We start from the raw sequence: 20094 nt of genomic DNA on the forward strand, positions 1-20094 counted from the left end.
AGGAACGCCGCCCCTCTATGTTACCAGGCAGTACTAGGTGGTAGATGACTCTCATCAACCGGTGAAATACCACCACTTTGCTTATTGGAGGCTTGAAGTGGTGGAACCCATGTTTAGTCTCTAGAGCTAAGTTCCGGTCAACCCTTCCCTATCTCTTCCATCATGCAGTATGATTGATGACTTTTGAGGTTATGATGAATGTCGTGGCGAGATCCAATATTCCTTACATTTCGAGGGTACAGCTCTAAAACGGTGTTCGCAGGCCGGCCGCTAGTTAGTACACCGGACTGAACCTATTGGTAACTCTCTAGGAAGCTTCCGGATCAGCTAGTGTATAATCTTGCTACCTCTACTCTGCCAGATAGTGACTGGAGGGAGTCCGAGTAGTGTGTATGCGGGGAGCATTGTCGAGGCCACGTTATGTCAAGGATCTGGGTATATTCTTACCACATGTACGCCATATCCAAAAATTTCATTACTTCATACAGCATGCCCCACCCACTTTTTCTTACTATTGAATACACCATGAATTGTCAAAATAATAGAGCAAGCTTATCTGCGAAAAGACCTAAACCTCCCAAGGACTTCCTAATTCATTTCACAAATATACGTGGTCTCAATTCTAATCTCAACGATGTCCATTTCCACTTGCAGTCTTCCAAACCCCATGTACTTTTTCTGACTGAATCTCAGTTATCAGTTGATTCAACTACTGCTCATCTCAGATGTCCAAATTATTTGCTGTATGATTCCTTTCGCCTCAAAGGTGGTACTTGTGCATATGTCCGTTCTGATATTCCCTGTCAGAGACTTGGCAATTTGGAATCTCCTCTCTTTGATCTTCTCTGGCTTAAAATCTCTCTACCTCATTGTGTAAAATTCATCTGTTGTCTCTACCGTTCTCCCAACTCCACTAATCACTTGGAGCTCTTTGACTTCCTCTCTTTGCAACTTGACTTTCTCCAGTCCAACTTTCCTAACAGTGAGGTAATTTTCCTTGGTGATTTTAACGTTCACAACTCCAGCTGGCTTCCGTTTTCTAGTCACACCGACCCAGCAGATCGAGATGCTGAGGATTTTGCAATTACTAATGACCTAGCACAGATTGTTCATTTACCTACAAGAATACCGGACAATCCTAATCATACAGCCAATACGCTTGATCTTTTTCTCACAAACAACCCTTCTAAGTACAAGGTTGAAGTGAGAGGTCCTTTAGGCACTTCAGATCACAACTTGGTGATTGTCTCTTCTCCAATGGAGCCTATATCTCATGGCTATTCCCTACCTCGTGTTGTTTGGCATTACAAGAATGCAAAATGGGATGACCTGCGAGACTTCTTTTCTTCTTTTCCTTGGTCTGATTACTGTTTCAAAACTTCTGATGTCACGTTTGCTCAGATCGTGTCAGTGAAATTATTCTTGCAGGAATGGAATCCTTTATCCCACACTCCACTTTAAAATCTCGTCCTTTATCTAAACCTTGGTTTTCCAATAAATGTGCTAAGGCTGTCCAAGAGAAGAACGTTGCATATCGTAGTTGGCTTGTTTCTAATTCTTCAGTTTCATTTTCTGCGTACACCAAAGCTCGCAACAATTGTAAAGCAGTTATTAATCAGTCGAAACTAGAGTTTGAACAGGCTAAGAGTAGAAAACTTGCTTCTTGCCCTAATGGTAGCCGAGCATTCTGGTCTCTTGCCAAAGCTATTGGCCGCAAATTTTGCCCATCTCTGCTCCCACCTCTGTCCAAACCAGATGGTTCTGTTGTCACTTCAGCCAAGGATAAAGCTGACCTGCTAGCGTCCCATTTTTCTTCCAGCTCATGTATTAATGATCTTGGTAAAACACCTCCCACCATTCCCAACACGCCCCATTCAATGCTTCCTGTGGTCTTCCGTCAAAAGGATATCAGAAGGATTTTGATGAATCTTGATGCTAATAAAGCTCCAGGTCCTGATGGTATTTCTCCACTTGTTCTCAAAACCTGTGCTCTTGAACTTACTCCTATTCTTTGCCGCCTTTTTTCACTTTCTTATTCCAAAGGTGTTTTTCCTTCTGCTTGGAAATTTGCTCATATCCAGCCAGTTCCTAAAAAGGGTGACAAATCCCTCCCATCCAATTATCGTCCCATTCCAATTACTTCTACTCTTTCTAAAGTAATGGAGAAATCAATTAACCGCCAACTCTTAAACTACCTAGAAACCTTCCGTCTGATCAACTATCGCCAGTATGGATTCCGTTAGTGTCGATCCACTAGTGATGTTCTGGCTTATGTTACCCATTTATGGACTAATTCAATGGAAAGGTTCGGTGAAACACAAGTAGTTGCTCTTGACATCTCAAAGGCTTTCGATCGTGTTTGGCATAAAGGTCTTCTAAACAAGCTTCCATCTTATGGTTTGCCAACTGTTTTTAGTAATTGGTTATCCAGTTTTCTCTCTGATCGCTCACTGAGGGTGATGGTAGATGGCTCTCTGTCTTCTAACTTCTCCACTAATGCCGGTGTCCCCCAAGGTTCAGTTCTTTCCCCCACTCTTTTCCTCTTGTATATCAATGACCTTCTTCCATTGACCGGAAATCCTATCCATAGTTTTGCCGATGATAGCACATTGCATTCAACTTTCCATTTTGAGAAACCTTGTCCAGCTCAATCAGCTTCAAGTTCTCGAAAATCTGCTGCCAATTCCTTAAATGCCTATCTTCAGGTAATTCTCCAGTGGGGCAAAGACAACTTAGTTGATTTCAACCCTTCTAAAACTCAATCTTGTCTTATATCTCGCAAAAAGGATTCTTCTGCTCCTATGCTTATCTTTAGTGACACTCCGATTTCTAGGCAAAATGATATATCTCTTTTGGGGATTACCCTGACTTCTAATCTCTCTTGGCACAAGCACATTACAAATATTGCTTCCTCTGCATCTAAAAAACTTGGTTTTCTCTTTCGCTCTCGGCGTTACTTTTCTCCCAAACAGCTGCTCACTCTGTATAAATCGCAAATCCGCTCTGCCATGGAATATTGTTCCCACATCTGGGGTGGTGTCCCCAAAACCTCTCTCAGGCTTCTTGATTCCATTCAGAAGAGGGCAGTTAGGTTAATTAATGATTCATCTCTAACGGAGTCTCTCCACTCACTCTCTCATAGACGCACTGTTTCTGCTGCATGCCTCTTCTACAGATACTTCCATGGGCACTGTTCTTCTGAATTGGCTTCTATAATTCCCGCTCTCTCTTTCAAAACAGTCCGAACACGTGCTGCCAACAGCCAACATCCATTTACTGTCCAACTTCAAACCCACAGAACTAACTTTTCATCTTCCTCATTTATTCATTCAACTGCCGTTTTCTGGAACAACCTTCCTTCATACGTATTTCCTGAAAATTACAATCTACAGAAGTTCAAGTCCAATATCAACAAATATCTTCTTTCGTCTTCTCAACCTCCAACCCAAGCACGATACTAAGTACTATAGGTTATAATACCTCTCGTGTTTGGGGTTCTCATAAAAAAAAAAAAAAAAAAAAAAAAACTCCTAAGAGACAGGTGAAAACCTGACTGGTCCTTAAATTTTGCACACCAGTGTAGATGAAGGGATAAAGGGGGTGATGTCAAAATTTTCAGATGATGTAAAAATCGGTAGAGTGGTTAATGATCAGCGCCAAGCTATGCTACATCAGAATGACTTGGACAAGCTTCAAGGATAATCAGAAAATTGGATGATCCAACAAAATCCTACACTTAGGGAATAGCAATCCAAGAATGACTTATGCACTTTTTGGGAATGAATTAAAAATAGTAGAGAATGAAAGGGATCTGGGAGTTATGGTACAGATGGATATGAATTCTTCGTGCATTGTAGAAAGGCGACATGGAACGTCCATGGTGTCCGATCGATGATTTATAGAGCATTTTCTTGTAGAGATAGAGAGGTCCCAGTCTCACCTGTATAAGGCAATTGTAAGACTGCACTCAGAACACTATGTCCAGATGTGATGTCACCTAAGGAAGGACATAGAGCGTCTTAAAAAGGTCCAAAGGACAGTTCGCATGATTAGATACGCAGAAGGGCGCCCATACAAAAAAGATTTCAGTTATGTAGGCTACAGAGCTTGGCATCCAGGCAACTTAGAGTGGACCTGAATGAGGTTTGCAAGGCTCTGAGAGGGGTTAGTAAAATGATCAAAGGCAGAATTTTTTACTGTTGTAAGTGATTCCAGAACTAGCAGCCATAAATTCAAATTACGGGGATGGAGAACGTTTGTTTGAAGAGGAGAACCCACTACCAAACTGTAGAGTTCTCAGTCCATTCCATGTGGATTAGCTCAATATGGACACATCCTGTTTGTGATTTACAACAGCAGTCAGTTGTATCTGGAATGTATATGCCATACATTCCTGGCTAATACTGTATAGTCCTGATCACGGTGTCTGCTGGAGTTTCTCTGCACGGATAAACTTTATGGTTGCCTAGGTGCTACGTTCCTTTGAGACGGAATCCTCCAATATTTCGGCTATTGCGCTGCCATGGACTGCCGAGTCAGAAAAAAAATCCTTTTGACAACCATTTAGCTGCCTTAGATAAGCATAGATGTTCCTTGTAACTTCCTGTATCGAATCCCGGTCATAAGTAGTACCTATCTTTTGTTTTTAGTCAAATACCCAAATCAAATCAAAGAACTGTGTCCAATGTTATGATATCGTTGATGTGTAGTTTTTGTTTCCTTATCGCAATGATAAGGAAACAAATATCGCATAAACCTTGTTAGTGTAATCTTTATGTAGCTCGACACTTCCTTATTTATTTATCCAGAATGGATAAACAAATGCAGTTTTTACAGGTGTGTTTCCATTACTTTCCTTTTCTCACTTCTCTTATAAAAAGTAAATATTATTTACCTTCGTCGCTTTTAATTTCGACCATAAATTTAGATTTTTAATTTAATCCACCCTGCGTTTGGAATTCCTTGAAAGGCATTTCAAGAATGCCTGCTTTTTTCAGCGTACATTGCAAAAGAATTCTTGTTAGTGTTCGGGATTCCAATATTTATTTTGCTGCTCACACAATTTAAACTTTGGCAATTTTTTCCCCCACTGGTTAAGTTCGAATTTTTCACTCTCAAGGTGCGAGAGCAACAACACGCGAAAATGTAAAAAATAAAAAAAAACTTGTACACAAGGAAAATGAAAAGGAAAGGCTTGCTGGAGCCAAGTCGGAAAGTAAGGATGGTGGTTGTGCATTGCAACCTACTTGTCAGCGAAACGTGTTCGCGTTGATCTGTATGAGATCCAGTTGTCTGAGTTTTTCCTCATCACGCAAACCTGTGGAACAAACTTCGTGCAAATTTTATTCCCAAAGTCTGTGGTAGTTAAGAACATTATCGATTCCTTGTTGGCAATTAAGTGACTTGCTAGCATTCTCAATGTTAATAGGAGGCCGCTTTCTGGTCGAAAATTGCGAAATTTGTCCACCAATTCGGTGCACCAAGTTGTTTTTGGTTGTCCACTTCGAGGATTGTCTGCTACATCCTATTTTCCCCCCTTAAAACGCTAACCATCGAAATAATTGTGCTCCGGATAGATCCTCATCCCCAGAAGCTGTTAGTGACACTTTATTTGTTTCAGTTGGACTTTTCCCCAGCTTACACAAAACTTTATGTTGACCCGTTGCTCAATTCTTTGGTTTCTGATGGTGACATTAAACACAATGCACAAAGAATGCCCATATTTTCAGAAGGTCAATTCTTCCATGAATTAAAGTTGTCATCTCGATCCAGTTTTGTTTTGAAGCATAAGCTTTAAGATTGATTTATTTTTTTCAAGAACAGATTGAATGGATTCAATCTGAAACAGATTGAATCCATTCAATTTGTTTATGTGGGGACCGTACTATTAATTTCAAAACGTGTCAGTGAGATACGTGTATTAATAAACTAGAGTAGGCACACATAAACTGCGCCATTTTAGGTACAGTGCAGAGAAGTTGGTGTCTCAGTCAACAGACGGGTTATGCTGGGTGCTCATCCATATACGTGCTTTAAGACTGGAGTTAGCCCAGACATATTTTTCGAGAGAAAGTTAGGAAAAAAAAGGTTTGGCTCTTCATTAAAACATGGTTTTTGTTATCAGATGTTTGATATTTGAAATTGTGGCCTTGATTGTCCAATAATTTCAAAAAATTTAATTGGCGGTGTAAAATAAGTTTCCAGCACCACGTGGTGAGCGTTGTGTGAATTGAGATATGTGGTTTTTATTGTAATAGGGCTTTAGGAGCATCAGCGACCAAGGCCATGTTGCTCCATGCATATTGTCTGTAAATTGCGTGTTCTGAAGTCGATTTTTTGTTTGCTGGACGCAGAACCCAAATTTTCGGGAGAAAAAACCATGCTACAATCGCCTGTGACTGACTAACTCAGTCACATTGTGAACAAGGCCTATAAAAATTCCTCACGTCATTGACGGGACTCGAAATTAAGGCTTTTCAACCCAGTGTGGGAAGGACGAAGATTGTACCAACTGTACTAACCGCGAGGGCAGATAAGTTCTAAAGATGATGATGAATATCCACAACTTTCACCACGTACTATCAGAAGCTCCAGCTGTTTCGCCTTCGAGAATCTCCTGATGGGCCCAATTATGAAATAAATAAAAAAATATAAACATATTAGAGCCATTTTCAGAACTGGAATACAAGATCCAATATAAAAATGCTTCTCGTGAGCGTGCTCTAAGTATGCCATAGCATGAACAATGCGTTAGCTGATTATGACCCATAAATTTGCATCGATTTTATAAGACACACAACTGTAGTTCAACAATGGACAGATTTCTGATATTTTGGACAGGTGGTGCAGATTTCGTTGCAGATGTCTTTTGCTACTCTAACACACCGGCTAATCCTTCGTTTCCCTTAAATATGTGTACATCTGCACTCTTAATTCTTGTAGTTTGTTTTCGTGTTTTTTTGTTCGTATACCTGTTTTGACTGTCGGGATTACTTCCTGCTCTTTGATCACGTATTTTGTCGTGCGGAGATTGTACGGCGCTGATTGCACTCTCATTACAGAAGGCTGCAGGGTCGTCAGATCTTTGCGTCAATAAAACGAAATGTCTGCAACGTTTAGTTTTAATTTCCAACTGCAAATTCTTCTTCTTCTTCTTCTCGATATTAAAGTGGTGTCGCGATCAGACCCCGTTACGTACCATTTCATTTTCCGCAGCTTCGTACCGGGCTTGCGACTGCGCACGTGCTACCTGTTCGTATGTGTGTGGGCTGGCGTGCACGCGCTACTATCGTGCGCTCGTAAAGGTTATAATGAGTAGGACAGCGCCGTCAGTGTCTCTCTAGGTGGCACTTTGTGCCATGCTGGGAGTCGAAGCGGGCTAGCAATTAATTGTCTGCAGAAGCAAACAACAAAAGGAGTTGGATGTTGCCCGTTAACGCCCAGCTACTGAAAGGTGTTGAAAGTTGTCGAAAAAAGGACTAAAAATTTGGCCAGAATTACTAGGTGGGAAATCACCCGAGAGCCATCTTTCTCTGCATCAGTGGACATACGTCCACAACGCCACATATAATGGGGATTTATGTGTAACACGTGGATTGAAGCAAAGGTAATAAATACTAAAAAAACTCCTTGGTTCTCTTTAAACAATATTCTTATCTACTGGACAAAATAAACACGATTTGTTGATATTTGGGATGGCGACTTTTATGGATGGATGCTCAAGTTTCCTGCTAGTACAATGACAAGAAATACAGGAATAGTTTGCGCTATTGATCTTTCTATATTTGTTCTTTAATAAATACTGAAAATTATATTTCCAGGGCTTTAATTCCAGGCGCTACTTATGCAATTAAATCTCTGCATCAAGATATCAGCTTATGTTTTTCTGAATCCTTTATTATACGATATTTATCCTCAGCTTTATTTAAAGACATTCCAAAGGTTTCAGGAGTTAGATGGTGAGAAATTACTCGCATTTATTTAGATATCTCTAGCAGTTTCACAACCTTTTGGAGAGCAACATTTAGCTCACAGATTTTAATCAAAATCTAACTCTACAAATAAAGCCTGTGCATGCCCGATGTTCTACAATTCCCTTCTGAAATGCTAATCAGAAAGCGAATTAGAGATGATTATATTTTAATTCACTTAAAATTTTATATATCGAGTAAATTGTGAGTACATAAAGATGCTCAGTCCTATTTAAATACTAATTATTCAAAGTTTTAAGATCACTAAAATACGAAACCACGTATAGGGTCTGTTATCTTGCTTATTTATCAATGTTGAGAACAGTCTTCGAAATAAACAGCTGATTATTCTTAGGGTATTCTTTGAGTCTTCAGTTTTATCTTACAGAATAATGAATAATATAGCAAGCGGATGAAATTCTATGCACGGCAATTTGCTTCGGGCATTTTGCGTTATGCGCGACACCATTTCAACTTGTCTCGTGGTTTCCAAAGAAATTTCGAAATAACTGCGTTATCTTCAGTATTTCTTTCTCTTGTTAGAAAGGGAAGCTTCTCTTCTCGGTGTCAGTTTTTAAGCGAACCCCATTATTTTACAGGAAAAGAACAAGATGTAAACAACTAGCTGAGAATATCGAATGTAGTTTGGAAGTGAAGTCCTGGAAGTGATTTAATAAGATTATTGAGCAAATGGAACATGGAAAAACATTGTGATTGATTGCTGAAAAACAGGATTTTTAATATTTTGATGTTTGTTTTAGTGCTTCACAACAATAAGACACTGAAAACAGTTGATAAATAATTTCCTAGTTAAGTTATTAGTTAACTAAACTGGAAGGTAATGTCTTACACTTAAATTAGCTTTTCCCTTGAGGAATGCTTATTTATTTTTGGATTTTTAACGAGAAGAATTCAAAAATAAATATTCAAAGAACCTTGTACCACATTAGACTGAAACAAAACACCGAGACCATATTTTCCATTGATGAGAACATTCTTCGTAGAATTGCAGTAAACATCTAAAAGTAGATAAGATGCAAGGTGAAGATTTCCAGCACCTTCTGCAACTGTTTAAATTAAATTCTGTGTTTTGTTAAAATGCAATGGGCTGCATTCTAACAAGATAACCCCGTATCAAAGGACTCGGACCCAAGTAAGAGAAATATGGTTAGATATCGGCATGAATATATCAGAAAGAAGATCCAGTTTTATGACTCTCTTAGTTTATCGACATTGAATCAGGATGGTACTTCCAAGGCTTTTAAAAGGTGGACGAATAAACAATAGAACCATTTTACCTCTTTCTTAGGTGACACCATCTAGAGGACACGCATTTAAATTAAGAAAGGATAGTTGTAGATCAAAAGTCACAATACTATTTATTTTCTTTTACTGCTAACAGATTATAGAGTTAAAAAAAGACATTGATGAGAATAGCCCCATGAACAAGAGAGAGATATTTTTATTATTTTTACTGAGTTGCTATCGTTGGAAGACGTTAGTATGGAACTAAATCCATTCATTGAATTAATCCATCAATTAACAGAATTTTATTAGAGCTTTTACGGCTAAAGGCACGACTGAAATGCCATGGTAACGGGGGCTTTCTTAGTGCAAATAACGAAGAGATTTCTTAGTCTTCGGCATTTATTCAGTTAGCAGATGTTGTAGTCCGTGCATTCACTCTCTACAAGCCACAGTAACCATGATTGGGCTCTCCACCTAATTGTCTTTGGTAAATAATAAATGTCTCTCTTACAGTATCAGAGATCCTTTGTGCCTTTGGTAATGGTGCCTTGGCTTGAATACCGAGCAAGACTTGATGCCACTTAGGAAGTTGCGTTCATTTAGTCTTGTAGCAGTTAAGTCCCTTGTGGGATGGGGGGAGAAGTTCGAGTTCGCGTGCGTGGATTGCCAATCATGTTTACCATAGGTGCGTTGGTGTTGGTGTCTCTCTCTCTGAGCTTGTTTCCTTTAACTCGCTTTATCGTCTTTATAAATAAGATTTGATGGCCATTATTTCTTATGACATTTATAATGGTCGATAAGATGCAGATAATGTTTTAAGGATCTCATATGGCGACGCCCTGGTACGTACATTATCTTGCTGGATTTTTCCTCATTGCCTTATCTTTTTTTTTGAAAGCCAATTAACTTAAATAATTTGAACATTCATTTATCATAAACGGGAGCAGATACATCACTAAGTGAGAACGAAAGTTAGTGGGTAGACTGCCACCTGGCAATTCGCCAATAATCCATTCTTAGCTTAGTGCTCATAGCTCCATTTTGCTTTCATTTTGAACGAGTTCATGCACAGAATTCTCAATATTGCCGGTGATAGATGAACATGATTAGGTGGCTAAACAAAAGGAGCTAAGATACACAATATTTATCTTCAGATGACGTAGATATCGATAGATCGTGGACTGTGATAATGGATGAAGTGAAGAGTAAACTAAAAACAAAATAGAAAATAAAACTTATTATTATATTAAACGTGTGACGTATGGCTTTTAGAAACCTGACATTAAATCTCTAGTGTAGGATTACTCATATCCCGTGTATAAAAATTACTGCAATTCCCTTGCACTTATGAATGAGGGAGGGCCTTGTTTTCATTAAAATGGCACATAGGAAGTCTAGACACTGTGTGTAAAAATTCGAGAAAAAACTAAAGGTTTCACGTAGCACTACAACAAATATTTAACTCCACAAATTAAATGAGAGATTTTAGGCACTGCGCACAAAGTTTAGACTGAAATATAAATACCTTATATTCTCTAACAATGAAACACGAAAACTAAATTGGACTGAAGTAGGTCCAGAAGTTTATTAATATTGCATTTTTGCATTCATAATTCTGTAATAAAATTCGTTATCTTATATTGATGAAGGAATATCAGGCTTAATGTCTAAGTTGTTAACAGGGGTGGTCAATGACATTAATAAATAGAAAAAGGATGGTTATAGGGTGAGAAAATTTTCTGGATCTTAAACCATGAAAACTGTTAGAATTATTGTTCCATATAAACCGAAATTCAAACATCATCTTGTCTTGTTAGCCTTTAAAACACTAGTCATAAACCTGAGAGTGACGCTCTTCTTATCAGAATTCTACCGCCTGCCCTGCCATGTTTTCTCTTTTTTTTGTTTTGCTTTCTGTAATTTTTGCGCTCTTCCTTAATCTTAGGCTTTTCATATTCAATAATTCTTCATGGAAAGGTATGCATTCCCCATTATGGGAGTTATTAATCTTAGTACGAGATCTCTTAGCATATTCTAATGCTCTTTGAATTATTATTGAATCTATAGGGAGTCGTCCATCTCCGAGTTTCAGAGCATCATTATAAACAGTTCTTGCAGACTAGTTAGCTTCCGATAATGCAAACCTTTGGGCAGAAACGAGGGGCGGCCTGTGATAGCATGCTGAAATTCTCCACACTCCACTGGTCATCATAGGGATTAAAAGACATTTGCACAACAGCAACGTGTCTAGCGATTTCCTTCGTATTCCTTATACCTTACTTAATATTTTAGATAATTTTCCATATAATATTTTGACCTTGTCTTAAAGGTATTTAATATGGGGTAAGAACGATATCCTATCATCGAGAAACACTCTCAGATATTTAACCCTGGGGTAGCTATTCGTATTTCAACTACTTATATAAATAAACCGCACTTCACCCGCCTTGAATTACCTGCTGAATATTTCATTTATGGGTACCTGCCCATTCTCAATTTCCCTAATTACAAAAGCTGCTTTCTCTTCATCTTGAGATCTTGAGTATTCGCATCCAACAGCGAGAGTCATCATCATGTGCCAACAGGAAAATGACCATCCTCAGTGTCTCTTCAGCAGGGTATAAAAAACATAATCCCAGCAATACAGTCTAAAATGTAGCCTTGCGAACATCTGCACGTTATCTCCTTTTGGACTTGTGTACGCTTTGCTCTCACCGTTTTCTTTCTCCAAATATAATTTCTCATTTTCTTATAAAGATCATTGGAAAAACTGATCCTTTGCATTTTATCTAAAACATCGTCCCACCACATTAAGTCTCGTTTTATTATATCGTTTTTCTATTCGTTTTGTCTTCCCCAACAGGAAGAAAAGTAATCAGACGGTAGGATGATGATGGATCTCTAGAAACTTTTTCAAAACTTTTTAGTAATATTTTAATTTGAGCAATGTCCAACAATATGGAAATAACGTCCTCAATTTAACATACATTATACATTTGAAATAACAATTTCAGTAAAAGTTTTAATTATTTCCACTTTCAAAAGATCAAATCTAGGATATTTCCCAGTTCTTGACTGCTAAAAAAACCTCCTTCATTTAATCCAAAAACCAGCCTGAACACTTCTATAATCCTTGTTCTTTTCTCTGATCCTTTTCCGGTCCTTAAAATGCCATAGAAATATAACTTTGCTAAACGGACTTAAAAAAAAAAAAAGAAACCTTAAATAACGTGATACAATTGCGATTGATCGTGAATGTTTTTAATTATAAATTCATAATAAATTTTAAATAAAGATATAATTGAGTATTGAAAAGAAACTGTATAATAAAGTACAACACTGTCGATAGGGTCAATTTTCCCTAACACAACTAACAGAGAGAGAGAGAAAGAAAGATGGTTTTAGTTAAACAGACCACCTACCACTCGTAGAAGTTTATAAGACAAATGTGCAGTCACTTCCGGCCATTGTGTTCTCTGAATGGTATGGCTGGGAGTAAGAAAGAGTACCCTATTTATAACACTTTATTTTCAAACTTTCCCTCTTAAAGGTAATTGTTTGTTTAAAAATTTAGTAGAATAATTTATTCACAACCCATAATACCGTTGGTTCAGTTGCATACGTGACCCCCGTGCAGTCGAAGAATTGTTCGCAAAAGCCATTCTGTTATTGGCCCGCTAATACAGTACCTGTTAGTTTATGAAGTACGGAGGTTTATCGATAAATATTGGAAATTTGTTAGCAATGCAGAAATTCTCCAGAGAAACCAAGGTAAGTCAAGTGTGGCCAACCCATTCTCATTTCTTTCATCGTAAATAGTCCATCGTTCAAGAAAATGGCATTCTTCATTCATAGGATGCGGTTTTTCACCTGAGCGATGGCGTACTATACCGACCAGTGGAGTAAATGTTCATCAATCATAGATGTTTAAATAGCTTGAGCGAGCAGCTCCTTCTAAGACCTAACTTCAGCAGTCACCAACTCCTCGCTATGAATCTTCTGAATTGCACCCGAGTTCGTTAAGTTCCAGTTTGGTAAAACGTGAGAATTTTTCAATATTTTGTAAGACGGATACGTTTTGGATGCATAATTTCGTTTTAAACGAGCGTGTTACGAGTTTTATTTAAATTTAGGCAGATAATAATTTTTGTTTTATTGTCCACGAATATTTAAATTTAGGCAGATAATAATTTTTGTTTTATTGTCCACGAATATTTAATGTCATTGAATTAGATGAACATACATAGTTAAGGAAGCAAATCGCGCAAAAATATATTTAGTGGATATCAACGATTACAGATGTAAATAAAAGATAATTTTACTTTTTTTTAGCGCGAGTCAAAATCTGATAATTATCAGATTTTGACTCTCGCAAAAAAAAAAAAAAAAAAAAAAAAAACGCACGCAAAAAAACCTGATAACTATCAGATTTCGACTCGCGCAATAAAAAACAAATCTCGAGAGTCAAAATCTGATAATTATCAGATTTTGACTCTCGAGATTTTGACTCGCGCAAAAAAAAAATAGCTGATAATTATCAGATTTTGACTCGCGCAAAACTCGCGCAATTGACAGAAAATTATAATTTTCTACAACATATGACAGAAAACTATAATTCTCTGTGACGTGTTGTCTCATTATTAATATATAAGCTGTATTTTATAAATAAAGAAATAGTGTCTAAATAAACTTGCATTAAAGACTGAAAATAATTTAACAAATGCAAATACTTTTTATTATTCTGAATTAATTTAAAGAATGAAAGCTTTTTTTTTTTAAATAGGTCAAAAATAAAAGAAGCAGCGATAATACATCGAATTAAAATTAAATTTGCAAAGACACGCGTGTAATTCAGAATTTAAAAATATTTTTTAAATACTTATTTGAAAAAAAAAACTTATTGTACACTGAAAACAGAGAAAAGAATTAGGAATAACAAAATTATAAAAGAGAAGTGAAGGAAGATATTAATTTGCACGATAAAAATCAAATATTTGTTTATATGAGATTATAATTCACATTCAGCTGGTGAAACTGGTCGCATACGTTGTTTTTGCCAAGAATTAACTTTCAGTAAAGCAAAGAACAACTTTGTTTCGTTATTTGTTTAAAAAATGACACAATAAATTCCCAATTACAAATATTCGTTTAAAATTAATACTTCTATTGGAGATTTACAGAATTAAATTTATTTATTCTGTTTATCGACAGAAACTCACTCTGCAGTGAGCTTTATCGACTGCTGTAGGATTTAACGGCTATGAGTTTGTACACATTCAAATCATCCCCCTCATCCCCATCCTCTTCTCCGTTTTCTTTCTCCATCGGGTTTCTCTGTCGGAGTCCGCCTACCCGCATAATAAAACTAGTGATGACCTCGATCGCTGGCGTTCTGTGTACGCATCTCTAGTGTTACCTGGTCACCGCCGTGCTCTGTCGAATACACACAGCGTTGCACGATAGCAGCCAGGCGTAGGTAATCGATCTCTCAGCATCACCTAGATGCTGAACTGTGCAGGAAAGACACCATTTGTCTCGGATATTTTTTCTTTTCTTTTTTTGTTTGCTTTCGTCCCTGACTGGAAACTATCAAAAAAGCTTGTCTGATCAAGTAGAATCCCTAAACTTATATCAGCGAATAAAATCAAGGGGGGGGGGAAGGGAAAGATAAATTGTTTTCATCGCAACCAAAGCTTGCTTATTCTTCCAGAAAACATTGTTTTCGATCTAATGCTATAAGCTGAGATTGAAAATTAATCAACAACAAGATTATGGATGAAGTATTCTTTTAGAGCGAAGAAAAAGTATAAGATATCGTTCTTATTATAATAAACAAGGAGTACACACGGCGATTTTAAAAGCTGTGGACTGGCTTAGATGATTTCTTTTGTGTTTTTGACTTGGAGCCAATTTAAAATGAAGGGATATGTATTTGTCAGAGCTCAAGGATGGGAGTATTACTGATCCGAGTAAACTGACAGCGAACAGCGTGCCTTTGTTTTCTTTATTATAATTTTATGCCCGCATTTGCTTACGTATAAACAAACACGCGTTTTTAGATGTCTGTATTTCCGCAGTGTTTGGTTATCCATATGAATTCAAAAAAATAGCAGAAATAACCGGACTTTTGATTGATCGAACGTAGGATGGAAAATATTACAAGTTATAATACTGAGAGAACTTGTCGAATTCAAAGGGATTTTTACTATAGGTTAATGACGAATGAACCATAGGAAATTTCATAAATATCTTAAAAATAAATATGTAGAACGGTTAACAGGATATAAAGGAATGGTTCTGGACTTTCATTTATCCAACCATCCAGATAAAAGTCCGATCTTTATGAGCTTATATGAAATTTGGTGCAAAGGTCTACGAATGACCTAAATGAATTCTGAAAATTCGTCTTCGAGCAATTGAACAATTAACCTCTGTATTTATTGCAGAATATAACGCCATCGCAGGAGTAGGAGGGATTGTTGTGTTTTTGTGGCGTACCTTTGGTCCCCCGATCCCACAAAAGACATTGTGAGCTCTAGGCCATAACTGAACATCTTTAGGGATTAGGGATACCCGGAAATGCTTCATGTTTTCCCCTGTTGACAGAGGTACTTTGAAGATGACAGTCCAACTATCCATGGCACCAAGATGTATAAAAGAGCGGTTTGAGAATCATGATGGAGACTTCAAGAATCTGCCCTTGTCAGCTCAATTCTCTCATCTTATTTCCATTGGGCAACTTTGGAACGAACTGGAAAGGTGTGTTCCTTTTACTCCAAGAGATGAAGACAGTTTTGTTACACCAATGGTCCAGTATTCTTCGTGTCAACTTTCATCTCCTTGTTGACTATGCGGTAATGACCTGCATAGCCTTGTAACGTGACTACGAGAGGAAAACCCCTTTCGGGAATTTTACAATCATTCAAACATCGAGATGAATCAGGATCTAAAGTTCGCCACGCTCAACCCACTCATCTCAATTGCAAAGAAACGCGAAAACTTGATGACTAACGAGGACTTCTGCAACTTAAAGAGAATGGCCAATGACAAGCAAATTATTTTACTCATACTTTGGAGTCTGTTATCTCCCAATCGCGAACTAGTTCAAATATCCTTGACCAGCCCAGCTGGTTGAAATATACAACCGCTTCAGTAATACAGACTGGTACTGTAAGGTCTACATTACATGCGCTTCAACTGGTAAGGCTGAAGCGCATGTAATGTAATGATCTTGGATGTGCTCAGAGCTGGCATAAACCAGCTCTGAGTACATCCAATATCGCTGCTCTCAAGATATATCTATAAAAGCATCAATGCCATTTATAAAATAATTGGAATTAAATATGCACAGCAAACTCACGAACACCATCACCACCACTTCACGGGGATTCGTATTTTTAAGATTTTATTATTATTATTGTTTTTCGTATGGAATTATGACTTTGCCTCAAGATGTTCTGCTCTGTCTGTGGATATCATATAGGTCCGAAACAGTGGAGCATAACTTCGTCGGTGGCACCAAATTTTGTAGTGCATGTGAAACCTATTTTGGAATGACCGTGGGTGATCAGAACAAGTTGAGGGCACCTCATTTCTCTTGTGGTAGTTGCAGGTCAACATTAGAAGAATGGTTTTGTGGCAGTTGTATATCTATGCCTTTTGCTGTACCTTTGAATATGGAGAGATTCTCCAAGAAGATTCTCTTGGTAAAAACCAAGAGATTCTTACATATTTAAAATGAAATATGAAGGTTAATCCTTCATCTCACTTAAGTCCCAGGTGTGAGCAAAATTTTTGTATTTTAGTGTCATTCACTAAAATTTTAATTTCGTTTTTCTTTTTGTTGGTGACTATTGGCGCAGTTTTCGTTTCATTTGGTTTCAAACCAATGTAACCAAAGTATTCTTCAAGCTTCCTTATTGTGTTTGCCTCCTCCTTACATTGAAGAGCAGTCTCTTGCTCTTTGGAGGTAACAAAAATATTTAAATCATCTGGACAAGCAAAGAATTGTTTGCAGTTTCAGATAAAAATGGAGCAAGTGCTACTGCAAAGAAGATGGTGGACAAGACGCTCCCTTGAAGCACACCTCTGGTTACACGATAAGTTGCTGTTTCATTTCCATTAATTGCTGTAGCTTGTCTTTCCTGGAGATTGTTGGAAAATACTCCTTCTGGAGTATTGACAATGCTGGAACAGAGATGTTGTCAAAGGCTTCTGCAACTTTCAAAAAATGATATCCAACCGCTGTTTATTATTTAATGTTTGCTGTATCCCCGCTAGTCTTTCCATTAAATTTATTTCAGTCAATTTGCGTGGAACAACAGACTGCAAGTACTCTGATTTGTCCCAAAGCAGTGCTGATTGATGGTGCTTAAGATTCTGTCCCCGGTCCCCTTGCTTCTCTATCTCTGGGACAGAAAGGTCCAGATGACCAGCGCTGCCGGAAAAGAGAATCAGCCAGAATTTGAGATGCAGCCTTGACGCACACAATGTAGTAAACAATCTCTTAGTTCGAAGAAATAAAGCCTTCCAACACTTTATATCAAACTGGGACGTCAAATGATTTGTTATAGCACTGGATCCTTTAACAAAATGTGTCCGAAATTATCTAATGTAAATGTGAAAGATGGTAGATTTATTGGTCCACAAGTTTGTTAGTTATTGGCTTCACAAGAACTGGAAGAAAAATTTATCGATGATGAACAAAATGCTTGGCACTTATTCCGCCATGTTTCACCTTGGGAACTTTCTCGTATTTAAAATCCAATAACTTACAATAGTATAAATATATACTGGTCATATCTTGTAATGTATACCTCATTGAGTTTTATTTTAATAAAATCCTTTTTAAAAAAATCGTTCTTCTGAAAATATCTATCAATCTGTTTACATTCGTCTTCCCTAAATTTGAAACCAAAAAAGAAGAATACGTCGAGTTCATATATTCTCTTTTTTGAGTCAAACTGGTGACCAAAACATCATAAAAGTGGTAGGATTTTGAAACGGTTTCAGACAAACTGTATGTCATCTATATACCATACAGTACAAGAGAATCTCCTGTATAGTAGAGATATTATTACACCAGTTCGATCGCTGCTGGTTTTGTCCGCATCTTGTCTATTGCGATGCCAGGACACAGGACACACACACTCTCTCTCCAGATAGGATTTTTGAGTTTTGAACAAATAATTTCAAGGAAGACTAACGGAGCAATGGTAATCGAAGTAAATTGAGTAATGTCATCTCGAATCTTCACTGAAGTCATTCGATACAGATCATTAAAGTTTCTCTTAACTGATTGCTAGAATCAGCTGTCCGAATCATTGATCAGATACTGTGCTTTCGAAATAGAAGTTTTATACACTCAGCTCTTATTTTATCAATTCTTTTCTTGATGAAATTTCAAAAACAGTAGCGTGTGTCAGATCTGTAGTTGCTGTTCATTGGTTAATGATCTGAAAGCATTCTTCCGATACCTATTTTTTAAATCCACCTATCTAAAAGGGCCAGCCATCCGCATAGTCATGCTTGATGTCTTCGACTATCAAACTCGTAACCCTCAACTGGATTTAACTAATTTTATCTTCGTGTATCCCAACCGATCATATTAAGTTGTTATTTTACACTCCCAAAAAGCAAAATATTCTCCAGTATACCTGGTGACGATTTCAGCATGAATCCGTCCATATTTTAACACCTTTAATCCAGATAAGATTATTTCTTAACGTATCTACTCGGTTGAATCCTATGCTTTTCTAGGATTGGTTGATGGTTGAGAAGCTAGAAGAAACTTGTGGGCGCAGAAACCAGGTGTAAGGAACAGAAATGAAGATTATCACTACGAAATTTGTTAAAACCTTGCGCTGTTTTAGTGACATGGACTTGTTGAGGGTTGCGAAGCCAGAACAAACTTATTTACACAAGAAAGGAAAGTTAATGAAGGCAGGTTCTTTTTTTATTTTACGGAGTACTCAGAAGTCTGATCTATTCTAGCAAGATGGATTTCTGAGGGTTGGGAAGTTGCGTGAAATGTATTGACTGACACAGAAAAAAACAAAAGGTTATCAGCCTACTATTTTTATATATTTATTTTCTTTTTGAGCTTTATGGAGCTTTTGCTATTCTACCAGGTTGGGAATTCAGAAGAGAGAATAGAAGAGCTTAATAACAGAGAAAGTACAGGAAAGCAAAGTTATCAAAGTTCAATTCGATTTTTTTTGGCTCAAGCAGAGTGATTTCATTCACAGAGTTAGGAAGACGAAAGAAATTTATTGACTGAAACAAAAAGCAAAGAAAATAAAATGAAACCTGACCATTTTTTAAGTGCCCTTCTAACTACCGTCCTCCATGTGAACTAAGGGTCTTTTGGCGGGTCAGGAGCTTCGAGAACCGCAAGGGGACCTTGTGAAAACACCTCAGTGGGCCAGAGCCCTTTTCCTCCTAGTTTAATCCGACTTCAATTCCGACGCCTACACAATCTTCAGGGAAGCTTACCCGCCTACCCTTAAGTCATCTACAGTACTAGCTTGCTACTAACTCCTTTTAATAAAATCTATATCGTGTGGCAAACCGAATGTCAGAAGATGTGCCCTAAATGCAACTTATAGAAGTGAAAGTCAAGTGCGAACATGGTTCTCTTGTATTCAAGTTCTCATGGATAGCACGAGAGCTTGGACGGCGATTCTACACAGTTGGTAGAATCACCGTCCTCTCCACACCTGGGGAAAAGACTTGGGTTCGAGTCCCATCGATGACCTGAGGAACTTTTATGGGTTTTTTTCACAACGTGGCCGAATTAGTCGGTGTCAGGCGAGGGTAGCGTGGTTTTTTTCTTCTGGAAACCCGGGTTTTTCGTCCAGTAGACAGAAAATTGACT

General features: G+C 37.7%; 1 protein-coding gene across 1 annotated transcript in view; it reads left to right on the forward strand.

Moving 5' to 3' along the window:
• Nucleotides 1-20094, forward strand: part of LOC150082977 (voltage-dependent calcium channel gamma-5 subunit-like) — a 163062-nt gene that overhangs the window by 93846 nt on the left and 49122 nt on the right. The window lies entirely within an intron of this gene.

Source organism: Mastigoproctus giganteus, chromosome 7 (assembly GCF_048544385.1).
Source record: "Mastigoproctus giganteus isolate SK-2022 chromosome 7, ASM4854438v1, whole genome shotgun sequence".
Classification (NCBI taxonomy): Eukaryota; Metazoa; Arthropoda; class Arachnida; order Uropygi; family Thelyphonidae; genus Mastigoproctus; species Mastigoproctus giganteus.